Below are 27352 nucleotides of genomic sequence, written 5' to 3' on the forward strand. Positions count from 1 at the left end.
TGACTTCTAGACATTCTAGAAGCATTCTAAAGGTCTCTATATTCAAACACTCCTAATGTGTATGTACATGACATGATAGAACATTGAATGATAATAAATCAATTTTTAATATTGTTATTATGATCATACCTTGTTGGTCTACTATTGTGCTTGTGCTTGATTTCCTTGATCTTGGGTGATTTTTCTCTAAGGAAAATTCTTACATGGTATTAGAGCTATACAAATTTTTCTTATGGAAAAATCACCCAAGATCAAGGAATTGAAGCACAAGCACAACAATAGACCAACAAGGTATGACTAAAATAACAATATCCAAAATTGATTTATTGTTATTCAATATTTTGTCATCTACACACTAGGAGTGCCTATATATAAAGGCCTCTAAGAAGGATCTAGAATGATTAGGAATCAACATACTAATAAGTCTTACAACCAAGAACATGTCCACTAGGAGTAGATTTTCCCCCATTAGGCACAAGAGTAAGTGTGATGATGAGATGATAAGCCTACAAAGGTGTAGCACATAAGATTATGTTGTAGACACCATGTGCTTAATTAAGAGTGCAAATAACTATGTTTTTTTTTTTTTTAGACTGCAGGAATTGGTGCAACACGGCCCCCCTATAAACTGTAGTGCACCAAGTAAAATTTTTAATGTGACTGATAGTGTTGGCGCGACACGCCCACTGGTACCACAAGGACAGAGGAGACTAGAACCCATGACCAACCCCCTACAATAGGGAAGATTTAGCCAACCGAGCTAGGGCCCCCGTCCCGTGCAAATAACTATGTTGTCAACATGAAAACTAAGTTAATTATGCAAAATCTAGTGTTGTAGACACCATGTGCTAAATTAGAGTTCTTTACTTCTATGTTGTCAACATAAAAACTCATAAAAGTATGAAAACTCCTCAGTGTCAAACTAATAAATAATAAAATAATGCATTGACCTATGTAAAATTAAGTAAAGTGTAAATAGTGAATACTTATTTACACCAACACCCCCCTTGAGTACAACTTAGGGGAATGTACTTAAGCTTAGAAAAGCTAGGATAAAAATTCATGATGGGTCTTGGCTACTAGGCCATGTTAGGTACCCATGTACACAATGCCATACAATCTCTCATAAAGTAGAGATAGAGGGAAAACCTCATGGAAAAATCCCTTTCCCAAAAAGAGAGATGAAAAATCAAGATGTATGGATGGATGGAGTAATCAAGACCCCCCCATTATGACATACATCAGGTATATACAAAAGAGAAGAAGGAAAAAACCACATAAGAGGAAAAAGTCCCCCCCATAAAAGAGAAGAAGGAGACAAAGCAATCCCCCCCCAAATGTAGAGTGTCAATCAATGAGAGATACTCCAATGTAGAAGCTAATTTGTGACTACTAAATGACATTTCTCCCCTTTGGAAGAAACAATGATAGAGCTACAAGTGAGATGCTTTCTCTATGTAGAAAGAATCCCAGTGATGAATGGTGTCTCTAAAACCTACTCAATTGTGCTTGTGTCAATGTTGATGGTCACCCCTTCCAACAATGCTAAAAAGAACAATGTCAGATCTAGCAAGGATGGATGTAGAACATATCCCAAAGAACCATGTGTCTTCTCAAATGATAAAGAGACCTCCTATAACTATTGTACATAAGGATCCACAATCATATCAACTTGTGAAGATTGATTGTGTAGAGAATGGATAGGAGGGTTAGAGTGAGCCCTCATAATAACTAAAGAAGGATCTTCTTCATCAAAGAGAAAATGTATATCATCAATGATGTCTCCTAAATCTACAATGTGGGACTCCATAAACAAACCTAAAATATCTGTCAAGAAGTCATCTATTGATGTTGGAACTAGAAAATAAGGTGTACCTTGTTGTGCTAAATTACATGAAACTATCACTATGGCAATGGATGAAGTATTTGCCTCAAAAAAGAGAAGATGAATATCATCAATGATGTCTCCCACATCTTCAATGTGAGACTCCATGAAGAGAGCTGCAATTTCTAGAAGGAAGTCATCCCATGAATTTGAAGTAGGAAGACATGGAGGTTCTTTCTATAGTAAATTAGAAGCATCTATGGTTGGAACTAGATCAATAGTAGTAATAGGAGCATTAGGAGGTGTGATGTCATCGAGAGAGGATGCAGCTACAACTAGAGGTAAAATATCTTTTGGGAATGGAGGAATGTGCGTATCTCCATACATCTTCCAAAGATAGATCCAAATATCATATAAATAAGTTAACTTCATGTCATTAAGTGAATCCATAACCTCCATATCAATATGTAGAAAGAGGGCATGGCAAATGATGGAATTAGTGTCACCATTGTATAAAAGTTCTTTTGCATATAGCAATGCATTATGTTGACTAAGATAAGTAAGAACCAATTGATTCCACTGCTTATAGTTTTGTGTTGTCAAGGTAATTAAATCTTCCTCATCCATGATGTAATAATCAATGTACCCCACACAATGCAAAAAAATTAATCAACCCCTCTAATGTATGATTTGGTGCTTTATAGAGAGTGTGTACAATAGGTCACTTGTCAAAATATACAAAGTGGAATTCTGATTTTGCTATTTACAACTACCTTTTGAGACTAAAATCTATCATTAAGAATTGTAGCTCAAATGTACAATAATTTTGGAAAGTAATCAAAGTAATACAATGCAAAAAAGGTCCTAAGTTTGAAAGTGATATTTTTGTCCACACAACCTTATATTTTGATTGTAGATGTGGAAAGTAGATGAAAAAATAAGCACTTGAAAAAAACAAAGCATGAAAATGTGTCCAAATGAGCCTGTACTAAGAATTTCAAGTTCCAAAAATTGGGATTTGCAATTTGTAGAAAAATTTAGGAATAGAGAGCTCAAACATCTTGCACCAATGTGTAGATCATAGAATTCTACCCCAAAAAAAAAACAAAATTGCTTGCAAAAAGGATTTTATATGAGGGAGATATCACTATTTAAAAATCACCTCTGTAATTATTTTTCCTAAATCACCATTGTCATGCCTCCAAAATAAAATGACTCTAATTTTAACCTCAGATTTCCAATTTTGGTGAAACAAAAGTCAATGATCAAGAAACTCAATGTTATGATATTTACGCATATTTGATAAGTTTCTAAGAAGCTCTATCTTCTATGAGACAAAATGTTCTCCAATTAACTTAGGACTATCCTTTCTTGCCATGTTCTCCCAAAGCTATTAAGATTTCTCTTCAAGGACTTGATGCTCTGATACCAATTGTTAGAATATATAGTCCACCAATATAACAGGGGGGTGAACTAGTTATCCACTTATTAACACAACTATCAACCTTAATAAATTTTAACCATACGAGAAATATAATTAAAAACCATAACAAGATACTCATGCATAATAGCATTAGATATCTTAACTAGGGAAACCATTGATCAGAGGGAAAACCTTGGTAGGGATGATACCCACAAGATGATGTACTGATACAAATATTCCTTGTTAGAGGATGGACTCTATTAGGAGTCAATAAAATATATTCAATACATATGAGTTCCTATTAGGAGACTTTGAATTGTTATTAGGTGATTTCAACCTTGTTAGGAGTTGTAGAAGGTAGATGGACCCACTATCCAAATAGCTTTAGGGGAAAGACTAATGAACCCACTATCCAAATGATCTCTATATTATTCCTTGTAGAATAATAGAAATTAATAGTACTTCTCCTTCCTCTTTTTCTATCTTATCAACTAGACTTTTTCTCCTTCAGATCTTGTTATTGGATCTCCAATCTCACATCTAATAATCCCTTAGATTTCTTACTTGCATTCACAATACACTCTAATCCTTTTCACACTTGATACTTATTCTATACATTCCATATACACTTTAAAATCAAGGAAAAAAACTTTCCATTATACCATATCTTCAAATTAATTCCCTAAGTAAGCCTTGAGGGTTTCTCAATTAATTATAATAAGATAATCATTTAATTCACAACTATAATAGCATTATCTACTCACTATCTATTCAACTTCTTGTTGGAAATATAAGAGGAGTAATTAAGAGGGGAGGGGTGAATCAGTTATCACTAAAATAAATCCTAGATCCCTCTAGATGTTGGTACAAAATAAACTCTAATTGTTGATGCTCCACAAACACACATAAAATACTATAACTCAGTAAATACTAAATATGCTTGGTAAGTACTTAATATGCAATTTTTAGATGTTATCTATGATTAACATTATTTTAACTTAGATGAAAACATATAAAAGGAAATAGCATTAACATAATTGACACTAGGATTTAACATTAAAACCCAATTTTGGAAAACCACCAATTACAATCAGTTACTATTTTCATTCTTCTAAAGTGAGCCTTTTTAGGAGCCAACCCTATTAAAGGTTACAAAATACACTATTAGGTATGATCCTATTAAAGGATTTAATCACCCTATTAGGAGTGGCCTTCTTAGAGGTCTCTAGACAATTCAATAGAACTACCACCTTGTTAAAGGTTTTACAAATAGTTGTTAAGCCAACTCTGTTAAGAGACTTAGATCACTACTATAATGAATAGAGAGTAACAATGAGATGACCTAATTTTTGATGCAAATGAATTGTTGATTGTAGCTCTCTATTATGGCCTGTACTTGATCCTTCCTAATTAAATATATTTCTTTTTAGCTTCATAAGGATATTCTATTTATCCTTCTGATTCGCTTCCTTGCTGCACCATTAAATCTTAAAAATCTTCCATGCCTTCACACTCTTACACACTTTCAAATTCTCAACTTGACCTTATACTTATATCTTTCATATTGTCAAGTTAGATAACATACAACTTAGAATAACTAATATTCATGACCTCAATCAGCTAGAACTAATAGATAAATTAATTAAACTCAATATGCCAAAATAGGAAAATCTTTCATTAGCCGACCCAGCTTAGTAGACACTAACTAAAAAATGATTTTCTTGTGTTAACAAAGTGAACTCGGTTAACACTACATATTCACAAAGATCCTTTGGTAACTGAGTGATCTTGATTAACAATGGTTCCATCTAACATTTCTTTCATTAACTGAGTGAGCTTGGTTAACACTCATCTTCTATAAACTTTCCTTTGATGCTTGAGTTAACTTAGTAGACACTGCCTTCTAAACTAGGCAAACACAAGAACACTTGATAGACACAAAATATTATCTTCACTACCTAAGTGAGCTTGGCATGCACTGACTGATAATGATATGACATTTTTCTAACATCAAAGACAATACACAATTAATCAATTTTATCCAACATTTCTCACATGTTTCATACTAGGGATTATGCACTTACCAATGTCACCACTAGACTCTCTTTTGTCATTTGTTGACTGCACATCTCCAAATTATATCTTTGCTAAAAGATATGATTTAAAAATCAAAAATTACTTAACAATTACTCTATCTCTATACTACTCTCTATAAACTAGGTATATCTTCTATACATCATCTACTTAATTAATGCTCATTGATCCATATCATTGAGACTAAGTGTAGAATATGTCCTTGAATGTGCATCAATAGAAAAGAAAAACCTTATTTTATAGAACTAAGATATGTGTCTTCTACTTTGCCAGTGTACACAAACTTATTGCTATGTCGACATCAATGACAAAAAAAGTCATGAATGCAACATGTCAATACTCTCCAATTCTTAGGAAACTCCCCCAAAGGAATACTATTAACATTCATGATAATACGATGGTCCTTGTTGGTCCCAATCAATAAGTTCATGGTAAACTAGGTGTTGGCCTAATTTTTCATGTGCTTGTAATCTTGTTAAAATCTTTGAAAATTAGGAAAATGTTATGTTTATCCTTGCTTAGGGTTTTTGAGGTTTATGTAACCCTAATAAAAAAGCTCTAGGTCAAAATCTTTTCTTGTAAGTTTGTTTGAGTTCATTCAAAATACACTTTCCTTTTAGAAAGGGGATATGTGAAAAATCTTGTTATATCCCTAAGTTTTAAGCTAATGTTTCTCTTTGTGTTTCATGATCTCTTATCTTTTTAAGTCACAATGTTGTGAAATCTTTGTGATTAAAAAATCACTCCACTTTTCTCACTAACCCTTTCAAAGGTTGTGAAAAAGTGATACAATCTATTTGGTGCTTAGTGTGGGTTTTGTAATGCTTAATGATAACATCATTGTTGGAGGTACAAATGAGAAAAATAGGGAAGAGCACATGATCACAAGTCATTTTTAACTTAGGTTTTTAACTTAGGTCAATTTAAGTGGTAATGCTATGATAAAGGGAAAAATGTTAAATTCAAATGGTCATCGCAAGGTTGTAGGTCATAAAGCATTAAGGATATCTTAAGTTGTGATAGTATGAATAGAAGGAAATAGTTAGTAGATGTAAGAGAAACATCATGGGGGATCAGATAAACTATGCAGATTAAGCTGCAAAGATAAACAAAGGCAATAATGGTCAAGATTTAACAACAAGTGCATATTTACAAGTAAGTTAAAGGAGCCTCAGGTTAATGGAGCAAGGTTGTGAAAGCCTATAATTTTGCCTTCATGGGGTCACTTGCTAAGTTAAGGGTTTAAGCTATGAAGTAATGAAGAAAAGAAGGTAGTCAAGTAAAGCCATGTTTTCATGATCGCATAGTTAGAGTGAACATCTTGTTTGAGGGTTGTGAAGGAGTGATAGGGTAAAAATATAAAGCATCACAACATCACAAGGATAAAAGATGTTAGGGTATAAATGACAGCAAAAGTGAAAAATGGTAAATAAAGAATTGATTGCTAGATTGTAGCAGTCAATGATAAAGTAAAATAAAGCTATGAAGGAGAAAATAAAGGAAATTAAAACATCCAAAGCTAGATTCAATAGTTGAAGAGATAAGATGCGAGGTTGCAAAACATCAAAAAGTTAACCTTGATTACATAGATGCAACCATCAATTTAAAGGCATGAAATGTAAGGCCCCTTCTCTAGTACCATATTATAAACCCTAAACAACATGAATATGGTCAAAACTAGGAAGCGTAAGGAGGTGAGATGTCATGTCTTTGTCTCTCATGCATGGTATGTGAATTATAGACTGTTACCATGCACCTTATGATAGAATGATGATAAGTAGATTCTAGGATTTAGGTTTGTCATAGTTGGCATCCTTCCTATTAATATTGGACCTGAGATCTTATTAAGACTGATAGACATTGTAGTCATCATTGTCATAAGTATCATATTCAAAATTTTATTAGGTTGGTAAGCTAAGACCCTATGGAATAAAGACTTGAGATGTAAATATAATAAATCAATTGTTGTACAAGTAGTATTAGGTGGATAGGCTATAGTGAATGATGATTAAGATGAATATATAATATATTGACTAATAGATATAATGGGTTTACCTAATGACAAATTTTGAAGCTATGTAGACATGATTATGAAAATATCCTGATTTTCTGATATTAGTGATTTTAGAGACATATGCCTTATCATGTAATATCTCATAATGATAATACGATAGTGTAAGTAATCAAACTATATTTAATTGAATCAAGAATACTGGTTGTGGTGATTAAATTTTGGTGGTTTTGATCTAAGGTATGTAATCAGAACTAATTTTCATGTTGGCTGATTTAGCAATATAGATTCAACATTTCATCATTGTGATAGGAAATGGATTATGATGTGATGTAAAATATTAAATTTAGTATGATGGTCTATGATTAAATGTGATGTGTAGATTTTTATATTTTAACATTTTGAATGTTTTATTTGAAATGATTAAGGAAAGAAATTTAATTGAATTGTGTTAATATGGGTTAAGTAACATTTGAATTTATATGCATTTATGATATGTATTTTTTATGACCTCCTTGGATTACTGATGCTCAAGTTTAGTTTGAAGGAAGTGGAACCATGGAAATTTTTGGGGGAAACAAGGTCCAAACCTATGTGAACACGATTTAGCCAGGGTGAATCTTTGGAAGATTCAAAAAAGCCTCATTGTGATGTATTTTATTTCATAAATGTGAGCTTGCTTGTGTGTGAAATTTTAAATCATAAAGATGCATTAGGGACATGTCATGATGATGTGGATTTTTTTATTTTTATTTTTGGTGTCACTTGACACTTGTGGATTTTGTGTGTTAATGACATGTCATCTAGGGTTTTTGGTCATGGTGAAATTTTACCTTAAAACTAATTACCTTGTTAATGATTAAGTAAACCCACTTAACAAGGGCTAGGATGCATCATTATCAAAGGAAATTTGAATTTAGACTTGACTAGGGTTTTGAAGGGTCTTTAGGAGGTCTCAAAGTGTCTTTTGTGTAAAAATAAGCTACCCATATGATAGTATAGCATGTTAGGGACCTAATTTTGACCATGTTGATGCCTAGGTAGTCTAGAGGGCCCCTTTACCAATGCCTTCTTCCACCAATTTGAAAATGGAGTCATCACATGAGTTCTTTCCCATGTTTCCACTTAGTCAAAAATAACAACTTAGGGGGAGACAAGTTTGTAAGAGGAAGTGGCTTGGTGCTTTTGCCAAAATAGATAGTGGAAAAGCCTTTTTAGGGGGACTTGAACAAACTAGTGGGGTGTTCACCCACTCTCTAAGTTTAGAGACACTTAGGGTTTGGAAGCTTAGAGGGAGCTCTTCTATAACCTTTCATTACCATTTTGCAAAAGAATTCAAGGTTGGTGTTCTTACCATGTAGTTAACTTCTTCCATTTTGAAGTTGAATCTTGGTATTGCATTCATGAGTATGTTGGTATGGAGAATGGACTTGTAAGAAAAATGTGTGGTATCATCTTGTATCATGCTATGCTATGATGAGCATGAAGTTTAGATTTTCATTTTTCTCTTATTTTTTTGAGTTTCCATAATTTTGTGCATGAGTGTTATTATGAGTGTGAGGGCTTCACTCACCATTTGGGAAGGGAAGAGAAGTCCAAGGTGAAGGGCTCAGTTGGGCTTGAAATATAGTTGAGAACCTTGGAGTATGGGCTCCATTGTATGTCATATTCATTCATATCTTGCTTTGGGGGTGATAAGGGGAAGATGGTGTAGAAAGGGAGTTTATGGAGTATGGGCTTCAAGGAAGCTATAATTGATGGTAGTAAGTTTGGAGGAGGTTTGTAGAAGGTCCAAAAGGGCATGTAAATTGATGATTTGTGAAAGCCCTGAAAGGGATTGAAGATTGTTATTACATATATGGTATGATATGGCAAGTCTCCTATTTGAAAGCACACCTTCACCCTATGTTCAAGGTTCCATTGGTGAACCATTGTGAAATACCCTTGGGATGGGATTATTCAAGTGTTGTAATGTGATGCTTATGTATTTGTAAGATTGGAAAGAAAATCAGTTTGAATCTTGTTTCCCCTACTTGATGGGTGGCTTCATGGAAGCCTAGGATGGGAGGTGAGCCTCCATGGTTCCAAGTTTTGTGTTATTTTGTAGGTTTCTTGAGAAAATAGATCTTGTGAAGAGATTACAATCTCACCCTTAGCAATTTTGAGGGATCAAGTGTTGTGGAGAGACTAATCTTCCCCATGTCATCTCATAATGTGTTGTGATGTTAAGTTTCCACTGTTGTCTCTTTTTAATGTGAGAGGGAATAATTTCCTATTGTATATTATTGTAAATATATGAAGTGAAGTTTGAGATCATGTATATAGTTGTATAGAAAGGAAAGAATCAATTTAATTAGAAGAATCCAACACAATGGTTAGTTTTTTTTACCTTCTATTGACAGGATTGAGTAGGCATAAGTGAATCATGCTCATTTTGAAATCTTGGAATTAACTAAGAAAAAAAGCATTCAAATGTGTTTGTGTGTGAAAAGTAATTATCTATTTTTCAAATAAGTTATTGCTTTGAAATTCCATCAAAGAGATTGAGATATTAAATATTATACTTGATCTTGTTCAAAGTAAATACATGAATCCAATGCAGAAGGAAATAGACTTGTAGAAATCAATTATCAAGCTCTTAATGTTATTTTGTGTGATGTTTTTCAAGATATTTACCATCCTAGACAAATTCAATATAATAGTAATAGCAATTAACTATCCACAAGCATTCCTTACCATAGTGCATTAAAACAAAGGTAGTGAAGCTAGAAGGAGTCCTAACACAAGGAAGAAAATATAGCAACTAACAAACCTGTACATACATAATAAGCTCTCTGGATTTTGAATGGGAGGGGAGAATAATAGAACACAATTAGAATTTCATAGAGATCAATATAATATTCTGAAGGGCCATATGGAATATAATAAAGCATTACTCCCAACTCAAAAATCCAAATAAAAATAAATAATAAGTGAGAACTTAGTCATTCAAATATGAATCACATAGGAAAAAGAAAGAATAAAATAAAACTAAAGAAGTCATGTACATTTGCACCTAGAATCAAGTGTTTAAAAAAAAAGGAGTCAAGTTAAACAAATCAAAGGTGGGGGGGTGCAGGGGGGGTGGGAGGGGGAGGGTGGTGCTAGTCATATTATAGGCATTGATATAATAAATAAGGAGGCAAAATCAGATAAGAAAACATTGTTTTAAAAGTGAGGGCATGAAACCTTGTTTTAGCACCTTCACATAGGATGGGAAGGTAGGTGGTCCTCCACCTCCTCATGTAATCCCTTCCTCCCATGTGCTTTAGGCACTAACATGCCTATGCATAGGTTAGGCCACCCATTATGAGCGCTTACACCTAGGTGGGGATAATGTGTTAGAAAGGTGGGAAGCAGGATAGTAGGTAAGGGGGGTGTAGGATAGATTTAAATATATTTAAAAAGAATTAATATTAGGAAATAGATTAGTATTTATTATATGGGCTTTTACATTTATTTTATTTTTTAATTTTATTTATTATCATTAAATAATAATATAATAATCCGTTATTGGGGCATGGGGTTGGTGTTAAATGAATTGTAGTGGAAAATAGAATTGGGGCTTAAGAGGGGGAGCATTAGGAAGTGATTATTTTAGGGATTGGCTTAATTGTATATCTGGGAATTAGACATAAGTACATGTTATATGACTCCATCTATGTGAGTTGAGTATGATATTGAATAAATGTTAGTAAATAGGTATTAAATAATAATATGTATTTAGGGTATATACATTAAATATTAATTGATAAATGCTTCTTAATGCTACTTAAATTCATAGATTTAGAATATACGAACATGACCCTCTAAATAGTTCAAGGTACCATCCAATCAATAAGTAAGTAGGAAGTGGTTGATAAAATTTAATATACCTGATATGAGTTAAAAGGGGCTAGTGGAAATTTCTTGTTGATAAATAAAAGTAATTACCCATATGTAAGGCCATTAAATCCTAATATTTATTTATGGTAGAGAATTAGTGGATGATGATATATTATAATGGATTTGGGAAAATATACAATTAATAAATGATTTAATAATCTAGTTTGTAGTACTTAACTAGTTAGTTAACGATATGATTGAAGTTAAAAAAAGGAAGAAGATAAAATGTAATAAATTTATTAAAGATATCTAAATAAATTGAACTATAATTGAATTGGACATAGAACATAATGAGCTAAGGTTGTATATATATATATATATGGTAAGACAACCTAAATTCAGAATATCTAGGACAAATATAAAAAAATTCACATTCACAAAACTACTAAATTATTGCATATTAATAAGGTTAAGGCATAATTAAACAAAAGTAGGAATGTATTTAAATAGAAGTCACCTATACAAAAATAAAATAAAATGGAATAGAATTAGCATGGAATGAAATGGATTAAGGTAAGATGATCGATTTGGATTACTTAGGGTAGTTACACACATCTGCACATTCATAAATAATTAAGTTCTTGCAACTATATCAATGGAGAATTTGTACTTCACATTCATATATGTAATAGTCTTATTTCAAGGATAGGATGTGGAATTCAAAATGATAACATCATCTAGCTCTTCCATTATAATTTATATTTTTAACAAATGTTAGAAAACTTATTGGTCTCCCTTGAAAACTTGAAGTAAAAAATTTTGAATGAAACAAATTCTCCCAAATCACCTAAAATTAATTACCTTCAACTAAATGACTAAATAAAGTAACATTCTGATATCCTTGAAGGATATGAATTGTTATAGTCCTAATACCCTATAGTTTGATAGAATACTCACAAAAAAGTATAGGTCTGATTATGTGCTATTTTTTAGTTCACCTTCCAAAAAACTTTTTTGTTGGTTGTGTTTTTTTCCTTGTAAAAGTTGGGCATGACATTCAAGAAATTTTAATGGCCATTTCCTGAGCTAGATAAAAAGAACTTGAGCTAGAAGTATGAAATATGAAAAAGTGTAGATTTTGCTAGCTTTTCAAGAATTGATAGGTTTTTGAGTGTGTTGATCGTAAATGTCATTAATGCCTCACTCCTATTGTAGAAATAAATATAGTCTAAAAGATAGGGAAATTTTCATTACCATTTTCATAATTACTTAAGTTTTTAGACAAAATTTTGAGTTGTAGAGTGATTTCTAGTATTTTTGAAAATTTAGTATATGGTATTGACACAATTGCTTGAAGAAATGGCTCAAAGAGAAGGATAACTAATTGTAAAAGCAGTGATTGAAGACCCAGCTACAAAGCCAAAAGTTCCTAGCACATTTGTAGAGGAATGGATAGATATCTTACCTAGTTCATCCAATGCCCAAAATGTAGATGACCACGCTTTCAAAGACCCATATGTAATTTTGAGGGATGTAGAGGTTCCAAAAAAAAAATGGATATGAGTTCTAGAATTTCTACAATAATAGGATAGGAAAGGTTCATTGTAGAAACTTGCATTCTTGCTCTTATCTCAAAGAACCTCTCGTTGCATGGTTTACTAGCAAGAAGCTTATCTCTAAGGCTCGACTAAGAGCCTTCAAACTTGAAACATACCTTCTTGCACTCCATGGATAGGAAGCTCTAAGTTGGCATTTGAACATTCCAAACTCATGGAATTTTTTGGATAGAAGGGTTTAGCGTGTGACACAATTTGAGTGTACATTTTTGGTGCCCACCATGGGGCAAAACATTTAAGTTTTGCTCTTCTTTTCACTGCATTTTTGCATTTTTACATTCTGTCCACAAGTTTCTTTTTTTTTATAGTTGCAGTTTCTAGGTGACATTTTTCCAATTTCGTATGATAGTTCACATAATTGTTGTGCAATATTTTTTGAAAGAAGTATCGCACGGCTATACTATACTCTATCACCCTAGTATAGTAAGCTCTATCGCCCAGCTTAAGAAGAAATATCATGTAAGAGAAAACTATTGCACGTGTATTCTGAGAAGTATTGTGCAATAGCCTTCCAGAATAAACTGTCTCCTAGATAGAATTTGTTATTTGTTTGGGTGATTTTGTTAGTTTTTTAGTTGTTATTTTTTGGTTTTTGATTTTTACAGGTCTGTGACTATTTGACAGAGGTTCATTTAACAAATTTCCCTTTTTTTTTAGAGCTAACTTGTGGTGCTAACAGGTTGTGGTTGCAGGTTGCCATTTTGAAAATTTGAAACATTGCTTAAAAGAACGCATGTCAAAGCTTCAAATGCAAAAAGGGCTACTAATGGTTGTTTGTGGGGATACCCAATGCATAAAAACCCCAAATTGTTTGTTTAATTTTATTCAATGTGTGGCTTATACTAGTTGTTTATCTTTCATAGGCACATTACAAGATGCAATTGGGATCCTTTGGCAATAGGAGAGTATGCTCTTCACCCTTGTGGTGAATCAGAAATCTGAACTTGTCTTTGGATTTTTGAAAGCAAGGGGATAATTGAAACTACTTGGTGTGTTTGGGGGAAGCAATCAAGATAGGAGAGTATGCTCTTCACCCTTAAGGTGAATCAAAAAATTTGACTCTTGAGAGTGGATCCATTTTGTGATAGTCTAGAATCCTTTAGAGGGCCTGCTCTCGAACAACTTGAGAGGAACGACCCAAGTGGGGACAAGAAAATTACTTAGCTCCTCCAACCCACTATAAACTCAAGGCTACCAAGGACATAAAACTTTGGTAGACGTAGTGTTTGTCTTTGCCTAATGTGATCGCTTATGGGATTTCGACCATAGGGAGATCACTAGGCAAGAATACTTAAGGTACTCTTGTGGTCGTGAGATCAGTTACTCATCACAAGGTGAGGTGTCCCATAATTGGGAGCAAGAGGAACACTATGAATTGAAGCCCTATCTAAACACCCTAAGTTAGTAACTACCCTTTTTAGCCGCTAAACTTCTTGGTGCAAGGATCGATCCTAGTGAACTACTCGGATCACCCCAAGATTTTACACTCACCATATGTGTTCCCTTAGTTGTGCTTATGGCACTTCTATGACAAAGCCAATATCTCTTGTGGGTAACCACTTGGTGTGAGGGGAAGGAGCATCAAGTGTGGGCCAAGTTGTTGAGTAATGAACCATGACCTTAAGGAAGATTTCTTGGCTACTATTTTTGGATGTGTTGACCCGTGTTAACATTCTCACAACATAAATATTTTGGTAATATTGTTAGGAAGGTTGTTCTGATATCAAAAGTGTGTGTTGACAAGGTTGTTGTTGCCCTTGATCAACTGTTTGAAGACATGTCAAAAACACTTACTATTTGCAAACCTTGCTGATAACTGACACGAACTAAAATGTACACTGTCTAATTTGAAAAAGCACCTGACTATCAAGACTAAAACAAAAAATTTGGAGTCAAAATTGGTCTTTTGTACACACAAACTAGAATTTTATCACCTGGTCTCTGAAGAAATATCACGCAATATAATTTTTCCAAAATTGTATCGTCCTGATGTTGTGAGTTATATCGCCTTTGTATACTGCATTTTATCACACCAACTTGTGCGAACTGTCACCTTCAAGAAAAGTGTCGCCTTGATGTTTCAAACTATATTGTATGACATTTTATGCTATCATACTGTCACCTGGTCTCTAAGAAAGTGTTTCCTGGAACTATTTGATGCCAAAATAGGGTTTGTGTTTTGATTTTCTAATCTAGGATCTTGTCACTTCCATCTCCTAAGTCCTAGTCATACATATGTATGTTAGGAAGCTATCCTAAGTCAAAAAGATGAGTTTAGTTTGTCGAATGTAAGTCTTAAAACATCCCTAATGAATCACTTGTCAACTCTGATTACCTCTCTTCTAGCTATTTTCTATTGAACTTCTTGCTTGCCTGCTCGGCTTGAGTCACCAGTACTGTAAATTCTTGAGCACTATTTGACAAGCCATCTGACATACTTTGACAAGTGACTAATCCTGATTGTGATAGCTTCAAATCTAACATACTTCTCTTATCCTATTAAGAAAAGATAAATCCTTACATTCCAATCACAACCAAACATCAAGGTGGTGATGGTAATCACACCCCTTTCATTTTTAGGCAATTGGAGACACCACCTAAGCATCCTCACAAACAACTTTGTGTGGAAGATCCTGAGTCTACCCAAACAAAAACAACTAACGTTATGCATAATCTACTTTATAGTTTTGAAAATCCATTTGGTACACCCTCTGAGACACCCAAGGATACAAGTGGTATAGTCACTATGGTGCACCCTACTGAAATTAAACATCTCTTAGAAGAACAAGCACGTGGAACCCAAAAGACTTTGGAGGCTATATACGCTATGGAAAGAGAAAACCAACAAGTTGACACTGAAAATCAGGCATGCTATGAAGGACATAAAAGAACTTGTCCTCAAAATCCTTTTGAGAACAATGATGGCAATCACATGCCACCAAGAACTCCTAGAGTTACCGCTGGCACATGTCCTTCACCACCTAAACCATCCCATTATGATAGTGATGAAGAAGTAACTAGCAAAGATGTGATCAAATTTCAACAAGATGGCTTCATGCATAAACTAATGCTTAGAGCTTTAGAGGAAAATGGAGACCAATACTTCTGATACATGGTAGCTAGGGGATGGAAACTCCCTCAAGGTTTTGATGTTGAACATATAATTCCAAAATGAGAGCCCGCCGAGGCTGAAATATTAAGGGAAGAAATACAGGAACTAAGGAAACAATTTGCACAGCTACAAACTTCAAAAGAGCCACCTAAGGCATCATTTGCTGAATCAATTTGTGCTCTTCCATTTGATAGGAGTCTTTACATGCTACCATTTCCTAAAGATATAGAGGTCCTTAAATATGAAAAATACAATGGAAATGGTGATCCTTACGATCATGTGAGACATTTCTATGCTCTTAGCATGGATTTTATGCATGAAGACACCTTTCTTATGAGGTTATTTCCTAGGAGTCTAAGAGGAAAAGCTATGTAATGGTTTACAAAATTGAGTCCTCCTCTTAAAACATTTGAAAAACTTGCACAACACTTTATCCAACAATATTCATACAACATTCAACATCCTGTGACTGTGCTAGACTTATGCAACATCAAACAAAAATTGGGAGAACATTTTGCAATGTACCTTCAACGATGGAGATCTTTATACTCATGGTATGCTCGGCAAGTGCTTGAGGCTGAAAAAATTGACATTTTTGTCAATACGCTTGTACCCGAGTTATACTTTGATCTAAGAAAACAATTATTCACATCCTTCAACTCCATGGTGGAGAGTGCATATCGCATTGAGGATGTTTCTATCAAAAGAGGTGACATCGTTATAAAAAAAGACAAAAGTAAAAATGGGAATGGTAAAGACAAAGGAAAACCTTGGCATAAGAACAAGTACGTTGTCAACCCAAGGAACCTACGTTTAACATTTCTAGCACCATCTATGCTGTGAAACAACAAGAAAGTTCAAAACCAAAAACATTTGACAAGAGCTCTAAGTTTACCAAGAAATGACATGTTTACATGCCTATGGTTGAGCCTTATGAGGTGGTTCTAAAAACTTTGATTGCAAACAAACTAGTTACTTTACCGGACAACTCTCATCCTTATGATCCACCTGTCAGACCTCCATGGTCAAGAGAAGACCACATTTTTAGTTATCATCGAAGCAAGGCTCATAACACTAAAAATTATTTTAAGCTCAAAGATGTAATTCAAGATCTCATTGAGGAAGGAAAAGTTTTCACAGATGGCCTCATTAAAAATGCTGACCACAAACCTTTTAAACAACCCTTTCTAGAATACAAGAAGGGTGAAACCTCAAAAGCTATCAAAAAGAATCATGACTCCAAAATTAGTTATGCTTACGCTAACACTGATAATGTTATAGGCATGCTTGAGCCCATTGAATACATATGTATGGAAAGCTCCAACAATAAGAACTGGCCAAATTATGACACTGAAGATGAATGACAAAAAGTGGTCTTAAGGACACGATCTTCTCCTCAAGACCATACTGATACTAGACCCAAGGTGGTACTCCAAGTGGCTGAATCTTCATCTTCTCAGAGTGAACCACTTAATGCTGTTACTAGGGGGCAATCTAAGGTTGTCCTAAAAGTTTCTCATGACACTAAAAATGCTTCATCATCTAAGTAACCAATTACTTCCAAGATCTCCAACTATGATCTTGTTAGCTAACTACAATGCACACAAGCACAAATCTCCATTTTTGAATTGCAAGAGTTATCTCCTTTGCACAAGGATATCCTTGAGAAAGCTTTAAATTCTACCAACATTCCCATAGATATTGATGTGGAATGATTCCAAGCTATGGTGAACCACATCTCCTCACCTCACTATCTCACCTTTTCTAAAGAAGATGATCGAGCTCTCAGTCATCCCCATAACCTTGCTCTCCATGTTGAAGTTCAAATCTTCCATACTCATGTCCATTGAGTCTTGATAGATAATGGTGCAGGCTTAAATATTATCTCATTTAGTGTGATACAATAGCTAGGCATGTCAAAATTTGTGATTGACCCTGGGTGAAAGATCACCATAAAAGCCTATGATGAGGTTGAACATCCCTCTAAGGGTTTAACTGTGCTACCAATTTGAGTTGGTCCAGTGGAAAAAGATGTTGTCTTCCAGGTCCTAGATATACCTCTCACATATAACTTGTTGTTGGGATGACCATGGATTCATGACATGCAAGCAGTGCCCTCTATGTACCATTAGTGCATCAAGTTCCCATTCAATCTCACTGAGATAGTTGTCCCCGATGACAACTCGATGTCCATTAACACATTATCTGTTGCTGAAATGCTGGTCCCACACAACCACTCTTCTCATGAGCTAGCAACTTCTTTCACAGAGTGTGAACAAAAACTAAAAATGATGAGCCTTGGTATGGGTGAGTACACTTTGGACTCTATTGTTGCCTTACTAGTTTCTCCTTGATCTTATGGGAAACCAACTACCGCAAAGAAGCCTTTCACTTCTGCTATGACACTTTTTGGTACTTTTGTGCAATCATCAATACCACTATAAGTAGAAAAGGAAGAATAAGCCATTAAGGATTGGATCTACAGAGAAGATGAAGATGAAGAAGTTATAGTGACTACTATTATTTCTCCTAGAAAATATGGAAAAGGCTATAAATTTCTAACAAAAATGGGCTATCAGGGCCATGCATCCTTAACTGGTCATAAAAATGCTCTAGTTGAACCTTTAAGTCACACTCAAGGTTGTGATACTCGAGACACTTCTAGTCTAGGCTTTGGGCTAGACAATGATATACCAACATGTGATTGAAGATTGCTCATGTCTAGCAAATCGAAGAGTGATGACCCTCCCATAATCACTACCACTTCACAAGATGAAGACTTTTTCCCTCTCACTTCCCTCCTTTGGGGAGAAGAAATATTGACTACTAATAATAATGAAGAAGCTTCTACCTCCCAAAAATAGGAACAAGAAGAATCTACTCCTAAGGACACGAATTGAGGATGAATTAGACAGAATAATTCTTGTCTCAAAGCTAGAGATTAGAGTATAGATTCTCATGAGTATGAGTGGGAAAGTCTCTCGGACGCATCTTGTGAGCTAGGGGTGGATGCAATTCATGCCTATACAACCCAACCAAATGTGGTTGAATGGTCTAATATAGGTTCAAATGAGTTTGACTCACAACATGTCTCAATGGCTCATGTTAGTTCCTCTAAGTCTATTCCTAAGCTAGACTCCTTTGCGACATTCTCTATAGGCTCAACTTCACAAGTCACCAAAGATGACTCCTTCGATATCAATCACATTGAAACTTCCACCTTACTCTTTCTAATTCACCTAGATCTCATAGATTGGTCTCTACAAAATCAAAGTCCTAAAATATAGTCTTTCCAAAATGACTATGAGATCGCTTGTTATCTAAATGCCATTGAACCTATCACTTCTTCCACCAACAAACCCATATTTAACATGATGGAATCAGATATCAAGTACCTTAATCAAAAAATAAAAAGAAAAAATAAGTAGTTAGATGGTGAAAACCAAATTGTGGCAGTGTCTAATCCTCAAAAAAGTAAAAAAAAAAAAGACGCATCTAATGGTGAAAACCTCCCTGAGGCACTTGCAGATGAGGTACTTGGTAGTCTGCCAAGCTATTTCTAGGATAGATCTTCAGTTCTCATTGAACCTACATAGCCTATTAACTTGGGTACAAAAGAATGTCCTAAGATTATTCATGTAGCTCAATCCTTGTCAAACGAACGAAAGACATAGTTTGCTCAATTCTTTCAAGACAAGAAGGTCAACTTTGCATGGACATACTCTAATATGCCAGGGATTGATATAGATCTCATCATGCATCACTTATCAATCTCACCAGATGTCAAGCCTATCAAACAAAAGTTGAGAAAAATGCATCCACACGTGGCCCTACTAATCAAGGCAAAGTTGGAAAAACTCTTAAGTGCAAACTTCATTAGGGCCATTGATTATGCAAAGTGGATTTCCAACATTGTACCTGTCTCTAAGCATGAAAAATCCATATGAGTTTGTACTAATTTCAGAGATCTCAACAAAGCATGCCCCAAGGATGACTTTCCACTACCAAACATCGATATGATAGTGGACATGACTACGGGTTATGAGATGTACTCGCTCATGGATGGATTTTTTGGGTACAACCAAATCAAGATAGATCTAGCAAACCAAGAAAAGACAACTTTTACATGTGCATGGGGTACCTTTTTCTAGAATGTCATGCCTTTTGCACTTAAAAATGTTGGCACTACATATCAAAGAGCAATGACAACCATCTTTCATGATATGATGCATAAAAACATGGAAGACTATGTTGATGATACACTAGCTAAATCTCAAAAATGAGACACACATCTCGGAGACCTTAGTCTGATATTGGACTGTATGGAACAATTTTAACTTAGGCTAAATCCAAAAAAAGGTGCCTTTGGTGTCACTTCTAGGAAATTTATAGGGTATATCATTTCAGCAAAAGGCATTGAGGTTGATCCTAAAAAAGTCCAAGCTATCATGGATATGCCTCCACCAAAGAATATCAATCAGCTTAGAAGTTTGCAAGGACGTCTACAATCCAGAAGAAGATTTATCTCTCAATTGGTTGATAAGGCTCAATCTTTCAATAAAAATCTCCATAAAGGATCTACCCATATTTGGAACAGTGATTGTCAACAGAGTTTAGATTAAATCAAAGGCTACTTGGAAAAACCTCCAATTTTGATGCCACCCATTCTGGGAAAACCTTTGATTCTATATATTTCAGCTATGAATTCTTCTCTAGGAGCACTCTTAGCCCAAAGTGATGAGATGGGTAAAGAAAGAGCCATATACTATATCAGTCAAACTTTGGTAGCTTATGAAATAAATTATAAAAGTATAGAGAAGGCATGCCTTGCTATAGTATTTGCCTCTCAAAAGCTCTGACATTATATGTTGGCACATACAGTTCACTTGATTGCCAAGATAGATCCTTTGAAATATTTGTTAAGTAAAGCCGCACTTACTAGTTGTCTTGCTAAATGGATGATGATTCTTTTTGAATTTGACATTCAGTATGTTGAACGTAAGGCAATCAAAGGATAGGCCATAGCTGACCAGTTGGTTGACTTTCCACTCAAATATAGAACACCTATGCAAATTGAGTTTCCAGATGCCTCAATCATGTATATTACTGAGAGGACATGGACGATGTTTTTTGATGGGTCTCATACTCAGAATGGAGGTAGAGCAGGTGTTTTATTTGAATCCACTCATGATTATACAATCCCAAAGTCCTACAAACTCCTATTCCCATGTACAAACAACATTACAGAATATGAAGCATTAACAATTGGGATCAAAATGGCTCTTGAATGGTGGATAACTGAACTACACATCTATGGAAATTCTCAACTTGTGAACCAAGTAAACAATGAACACCAAATAAAGGATGACAATTTGATTCCTTATAAGAAGTTGATAGATGCTCTAAGGAATTATTTTACCTTTGTAACCTTCCAACAGATTCCTAGAGAAGAAAATAAGGCTACTGATGCTATGGCCACCTTAGCATCTATCCTTTAACTACAAGAACATGAATCTGATTTGAGTTCCTAGTGGAAGAACTACATCATCCAACCTATGATTCTTCAGACAACCAAATGATCTGCACTATTGTAGGTCATGATTCCTCCCACTACACGGCTATCTTCTCTTACCTACATGATTAGGTTATTCCCAAATCCCTCATGCACAAACAAAAATGACAACTCCTTTGCAATGCTTCACATTACACCTTGGTCTCTTGTGACTTGTATAGGAGGGGTCTAGATAGAACATTGCTTAGGTGTTTAGAGCTAGAAGATTCTGAGAAGGCACTTGTCAAATTCCACAATGGCATTTGTGGGGCACATTCTAATGGCCTTGCACTTGCCCAAAAATTTCTTAGGATAGGTTATTTATTGGCGCACCATGCGAGTTGATGTTGTGCACTATGTGAAGTCCTATTAGAAATGTTAGCTCAATGGCAACTTGATACATGCTCTTGAGTGAGAGTTAATCCCTTCTGTGACATATTGACCATTTCAGCAATGGGCCTTTGACTTGGTAGGAAAGATTCATCCAAGCTCATCTAGCGATCATAAATTCATCATCACAGCAATGGAGTATTTCACTACATGGGTTGAAGCTGTACCATTATCTACTGCTATAGGAAAACATGTTTCCCTTTTTATACTAAATCACATCATTTACCAATATGGTATCCCATCCTCTATCATTATAGATAATGGAGGGCAGTTCAAGAATAAGGACTTAAAGTAGCTATGCAAAATGTTTTGAATTAAGCAACACTGGTCCTCTATTTACTATCCTCAAGGGAATGGTCAAGCAAAGGCTTCCAATAAAACATTGCTGAAAATATTAAATTGCATAGTTCATAAGTCTAGGAGAGATTGGCACCTACAGATAAATCTAGCACTTTGGGCCTACAAAACTACCATTCATACTCCTACAAGGGTCGTACCCTTTTCTCTAGTCTATGGCTCTAAGGCTATCCTCCTATTAGAAGTTGAGATCCCCTCCTTGTGCATCTCCTTACATGGGTTGATAACTGATGAAGACCATAGAGCTATGCGAGTATAGGAATTAGAGACTCTTGATGAACACTGTAAGGCTACTTTTGATCACATGAGAGCTTATCAGAAGTGCATGTCTACTCAGTATAACAAGAAAGTTCACCCTTGTGAGTTTCAAGTAGGTGAACTTGTGCTTAGAGAGAATCCAAAAAATCAGCAACATCAAGAGAAGAAAGGGAAATTTGAACCTAACTGGTTAGGTCCTTACATTATCACAGCAACATTTGGGTCTGGTGCTTATCAGTTGTCTACTCCTAATGGGGAAGAGCTTGCAAAGCCTATCAACATCCTACATTTGAAGAAGTTCTATGCTTAGAGGCTTACTGCTTAGTTATCTTATATATATCTATGATCCTGAAAAAATCCTAAAAATCAGAAAATGTCCTGAAAAAATGATCATCACAGTGAAAACTTAGCAATAGGCACTTTGATGTATCACCAAAAAAATAAAAAAATTTAGAAATACAAAAATATTGAAAAAAGTCCTGAAAAAAATCTGTCAAGTGGTAAAAACTTGGAAATAGACGCTACTTGAAACCCTTGCAGCTATGTCTATCAGTCTCAATCATTCATTTCACTACACATTTCCTAGCTTGGAATTGTTTTTTGTCCTCGTCTCAGGGACATAGCTACTTAGCCTATTGAGGTATTCTTGTGCATTAGGGTTTCTTTGACAAGTCACAAAATAGTGTTTCTCAACACTTCCCCCACCTTGACATCAAGTGTTTTTCAACACTTTTTAGATAGTTTACCTATAGTCCCCGATGTCACAATATTTCTCACTATTAGAATCAAGTCTTGAAGAAATAGCCAAGTGACTTACACACACGCACTTTAACAATTAAATGACTGAGCTATGTTGATCTTTATCTACTTTGTGTTTTGTTTATGAAAATTTCTTTATGTTCCATCCCTAATAGTCTTTCAAGGATGTCATTGACTAGAAGACTGGGGGCATGGGGCATGTTTTCTTGATTTTTGCTTGTGGGTATACTTCATTTGTCTATAGTGTTTTAAGCATTCATGCTTATCCTATTTGACACTTTGACTTAGAAATGTATCATCCTTGACTATTTTGCAAGACCACACTCAGGGGTTATCCTAGTTCTTATGCCTTGATATAGGTGTAATCTTGCTAAATTAAACTTAGGGAATCTAATCACGTAGTTATCTTGACTTACATGTCTCTGATGCTTAGATTGGATTTCCACACACCTATCTGATATCGATCATATTCATATCCTCATAGTTATACTAGTGATGGTTATATGATCTCATGATGTCCCTAACAAATGATCAATGATGAAATTAAGAATCTAAATGTTATGTGCTTCTTGTTGGTAACCACTTTGCATATTAACTTGCATTTTAGGTCCAATTTTTAGTCTAGTCATGCATTCCTATGTGTGGGGAGAGCTCTCTCTTCATCCTTTTGTGGACATTTTGGCTAATTGTTTCTTCTTTGCTTTCTTTATCTTTCATCTTCTTGAGCTTTCATTTCATCTCTATCTTGCTATCCTATCATCATAAGGGGTTAATCTAAACTTCACATTCAATTATCCAAGTGTCACATTTTTTTAGAAATATAAAGTCTACATCATACATGTAAAAGCTATAAACATCACACATAAGAGAGATACATGAGCATAACTATCCAAGCCAATGCATACATGGGCAAGAAATATAAACAAAAACATCACATGAAAACCAAAATTCTAAAACATCCATTTGAGATAAGTACACAAAAATGCCAAATCAAAATCTAGTATCTCATATATATATCTCAATGTGTCACAGTACATATACAAAATGAGATCCAAAATCTAGATATTTGTCTCAAAATACATGTTATACACTCAAAATGTCAAAAATATCAGCCTATGACTGACTAGCACCATCTACAGTAGGAGGAGGTGGTGGCCCTAGTGGTGGAGCTTGTCTCCTATCTAGCAGCTATACCGCACCCTCTGATTTTCCTGCTCACTCTAAGTAATCAAGGAGCCCCTGACCTGGTGGCACCATACTCCTATAGGCAGCATAATAATAAGTGGCACATGCACCATGATGTGTTGCCTCTCGCCTGGCAGTGTCTCACTCCCTCCAGAGCTCATCCACCCATGCTTTCTCATCTATCAACTGCTGGTCTCGTACTGTGATGGCTACCCGAGCTATCTATAGCTTTGCCTCTAGCACACAGATCCTTTCATCCTAGTCATCACCTCCCCATGCTGGCTGCTCTACCCACACCCACTCTACCTGCACCTACTCTGCTTGTACCTGCTCTACCTACACCTCCTCTACTCGTTCCACTTGTTGTTGCCTCAATGACACCTCCTCCTCCTCCTCCTCCTCCTCCTCCTCCTAGTCCTTCCTCCATCTCCCTCACAGTTTGTGCCCACATCCTCCTCATCCTTGCTTGGGATCCCTCTCCAACCTCCATCCATCTCTCGCCTCCACTCCTTGCATGTCCACCTCTCCTAGGTAGTGTATTAGGATCTATAAACTATGGGAATGGGTGCCTCTACCTCTCATAAAGGTATACTAGATCTACCCCTGCATTTGCCACATCTGGTCAGTAATCCCAGGGAGTTGCCACTAGCGTTGTTGTATCTTGTACCATCATCTGATAGTCCAACATTGGTAACCATCCTAGGGCCTCATCAGTGCACATCTGAGCATAGGTGGTCATCTCCACCAATATCCCCTATCACTCTGCAAACTACTGCCATACTTAGCTAATCATGAATCACTCTACTATATATGTGCTCCGACCCACCAATCGCCTGTTATATCACATATAGTCTAGCTCCCATGAATCTAACCACCATTGGCACTCCTAGTATGGCCACCTCGTGAACATCATCAGCTCATCAAATACCCATCATTAATAGGTCACATCAATACTATGTCTTTATGGGATAAAACCTCTATAACAAAAAATGTAAGGCTGGCTCCACTCTCGTGGCTACACCCATGGTTGGATCACCGTAATATGCTCTCAAGCCCAAATATGTGTCAGCACTGCTCCACATGACCAAGAACCACCGCAATGGTATACTATCTCATGGAACTCATGATACATATCAGCTAGGATTGTCAACCCCCATGCCATCCTGCATAGTTGAGCAATCAAATCCACCACCAGTTTGCCCCATCCTAGTGGGAAGCCCTTCTGGCTCCTATCAGTCACCAAGGCCAGAGCAATCAATGAACATAGCAAACTCAGTAGAGGGTAGCCAATACCATAATCATCAATCAGTTGCTCCCAACTCAAATGATGATCTAGGATGGTTACATCCTGGAACATCTTCTACATAGATGCTCGCCCCTCTGTCAGGGTCTGATCATAGTACACCTATGACATATCACCAAACTTGACATTAGTATCACTGGCATCAACATCAACTTGCTAAAAACATGATCGATCAATCAGACAAACTTATCGACTCGCCATGGCATGGCACTTACAAGATGTAATACACGTGTTCCAATGTAATAGATGCCTCTCCAATCAGTAAATGAAAGGTGTTATGCTCACTGTGCCATCGCTCGACCAGCACAGTAAGCAATCCATGGTTTGCTCGTATATGGGGCATAGGTATGACCCATTGTAAACCCATAGCAGATATGGCAACCTGCTTAGCATCACTCAAAAGGTCTACCACATGCAACCCCACCACCTTTGGGGCTCTGATATGTAATGTCAGAAATACCTCCTGTCAACAAAAAAAAATGCAAACATCAGTTACATATTGAAAACATGATCCTAATGCACAAAACTCATAAAAACATGCCAAAATGCATCTGTGCGATCTTTCTTTTTCCACTGAGGGCAATACAGTTTGCTGAAACAGTATCGCACGATATTTCTATTAAAAGTATGTGACACATTTCTATCATGCGACATTTCACACTAGCTCATGTGACATATGGGTATGTCCCATATGATAGAACCTAAAACAGTCATGTGACACTTTATTTGAAAAATTCTATCACGTGACATTTTACAAAGTAGTCGTGTGACACTTTTTAAGTATCACATGATATTTTGCAGAAAACCCTTCGTACATGTGAAAAAACACCAAAAAAGCTCAAAAATATGACAAAAAAGTGGTTACTTACTGGTGCCCCATACTGCTCTGGCCATTTGTGCAACCGGCTATGCTCAAAATAGTGTCAGTGAAGAGGCATTAGCCATCACTGCCTCTCAACCACTCAAAAGCTCTCCACAAGGCACAAAAGACAAATGATTTTTGAAAATGACACTTGGGCCCCTTTTATAGCTTCCGACCTCATTTTGACCTAATTTTCAAACATCTCATAATTGTGCAAAAATTGAACCCTTGGCTAATTTTGACATCCTAGATCCATTTTCAAGATCAAAATTGAAATTCAAGTTCATCTTGATGGTCAAAATTGCATTTTAAAATTCCACCTTCTAAGTAGTTAGCTAACCCTTTGAGGTCTAAACTTCAAATCATCGCCAGGGCATCTTCATTTCTTCATGTCTTCATCATTTTAATGCTTCATATCTACTTCTATTTACCTTTTCATGTCTAAATCCTCTTTCTACTTGATTTGACCTAGTTTTTATGATTTATCTTTTGCGGTCAACTTTGGTCAAACTAGGGCATTCTATTAGTTTCTTATAGTCACTCTTTGGTTCTAATCATTCATTTATCTCGAACATTGCTATAGCTCAATTTATTCATATCTAGCTCATTTTTGCATTCCCCTTACTTCATTTTGATTTCAATCCCGAGGGGGCAGAAATAGTCTATCAATACTTGCTATAGCTATCTACTTCTTAGGAGCATTTGTTTGATATTTTCACTTTTTCTTTATCTATTTTCTTTG

This window comes from Cupressus sempervirens, chromosome 1, assembly GCF_028749045.1.
Source record: "Cupressus sempervirens isolate cs-2001-9-10 chromosome 1, ASM2874904v1, whole genome shotgun sequence".
Lineage (NCBI taxonomy): Eukaryota > Viridiplantae > Streptophyta > Pinopsida > Cupressales > Cupressaceae > Cupressus > Cupressus sempervirens.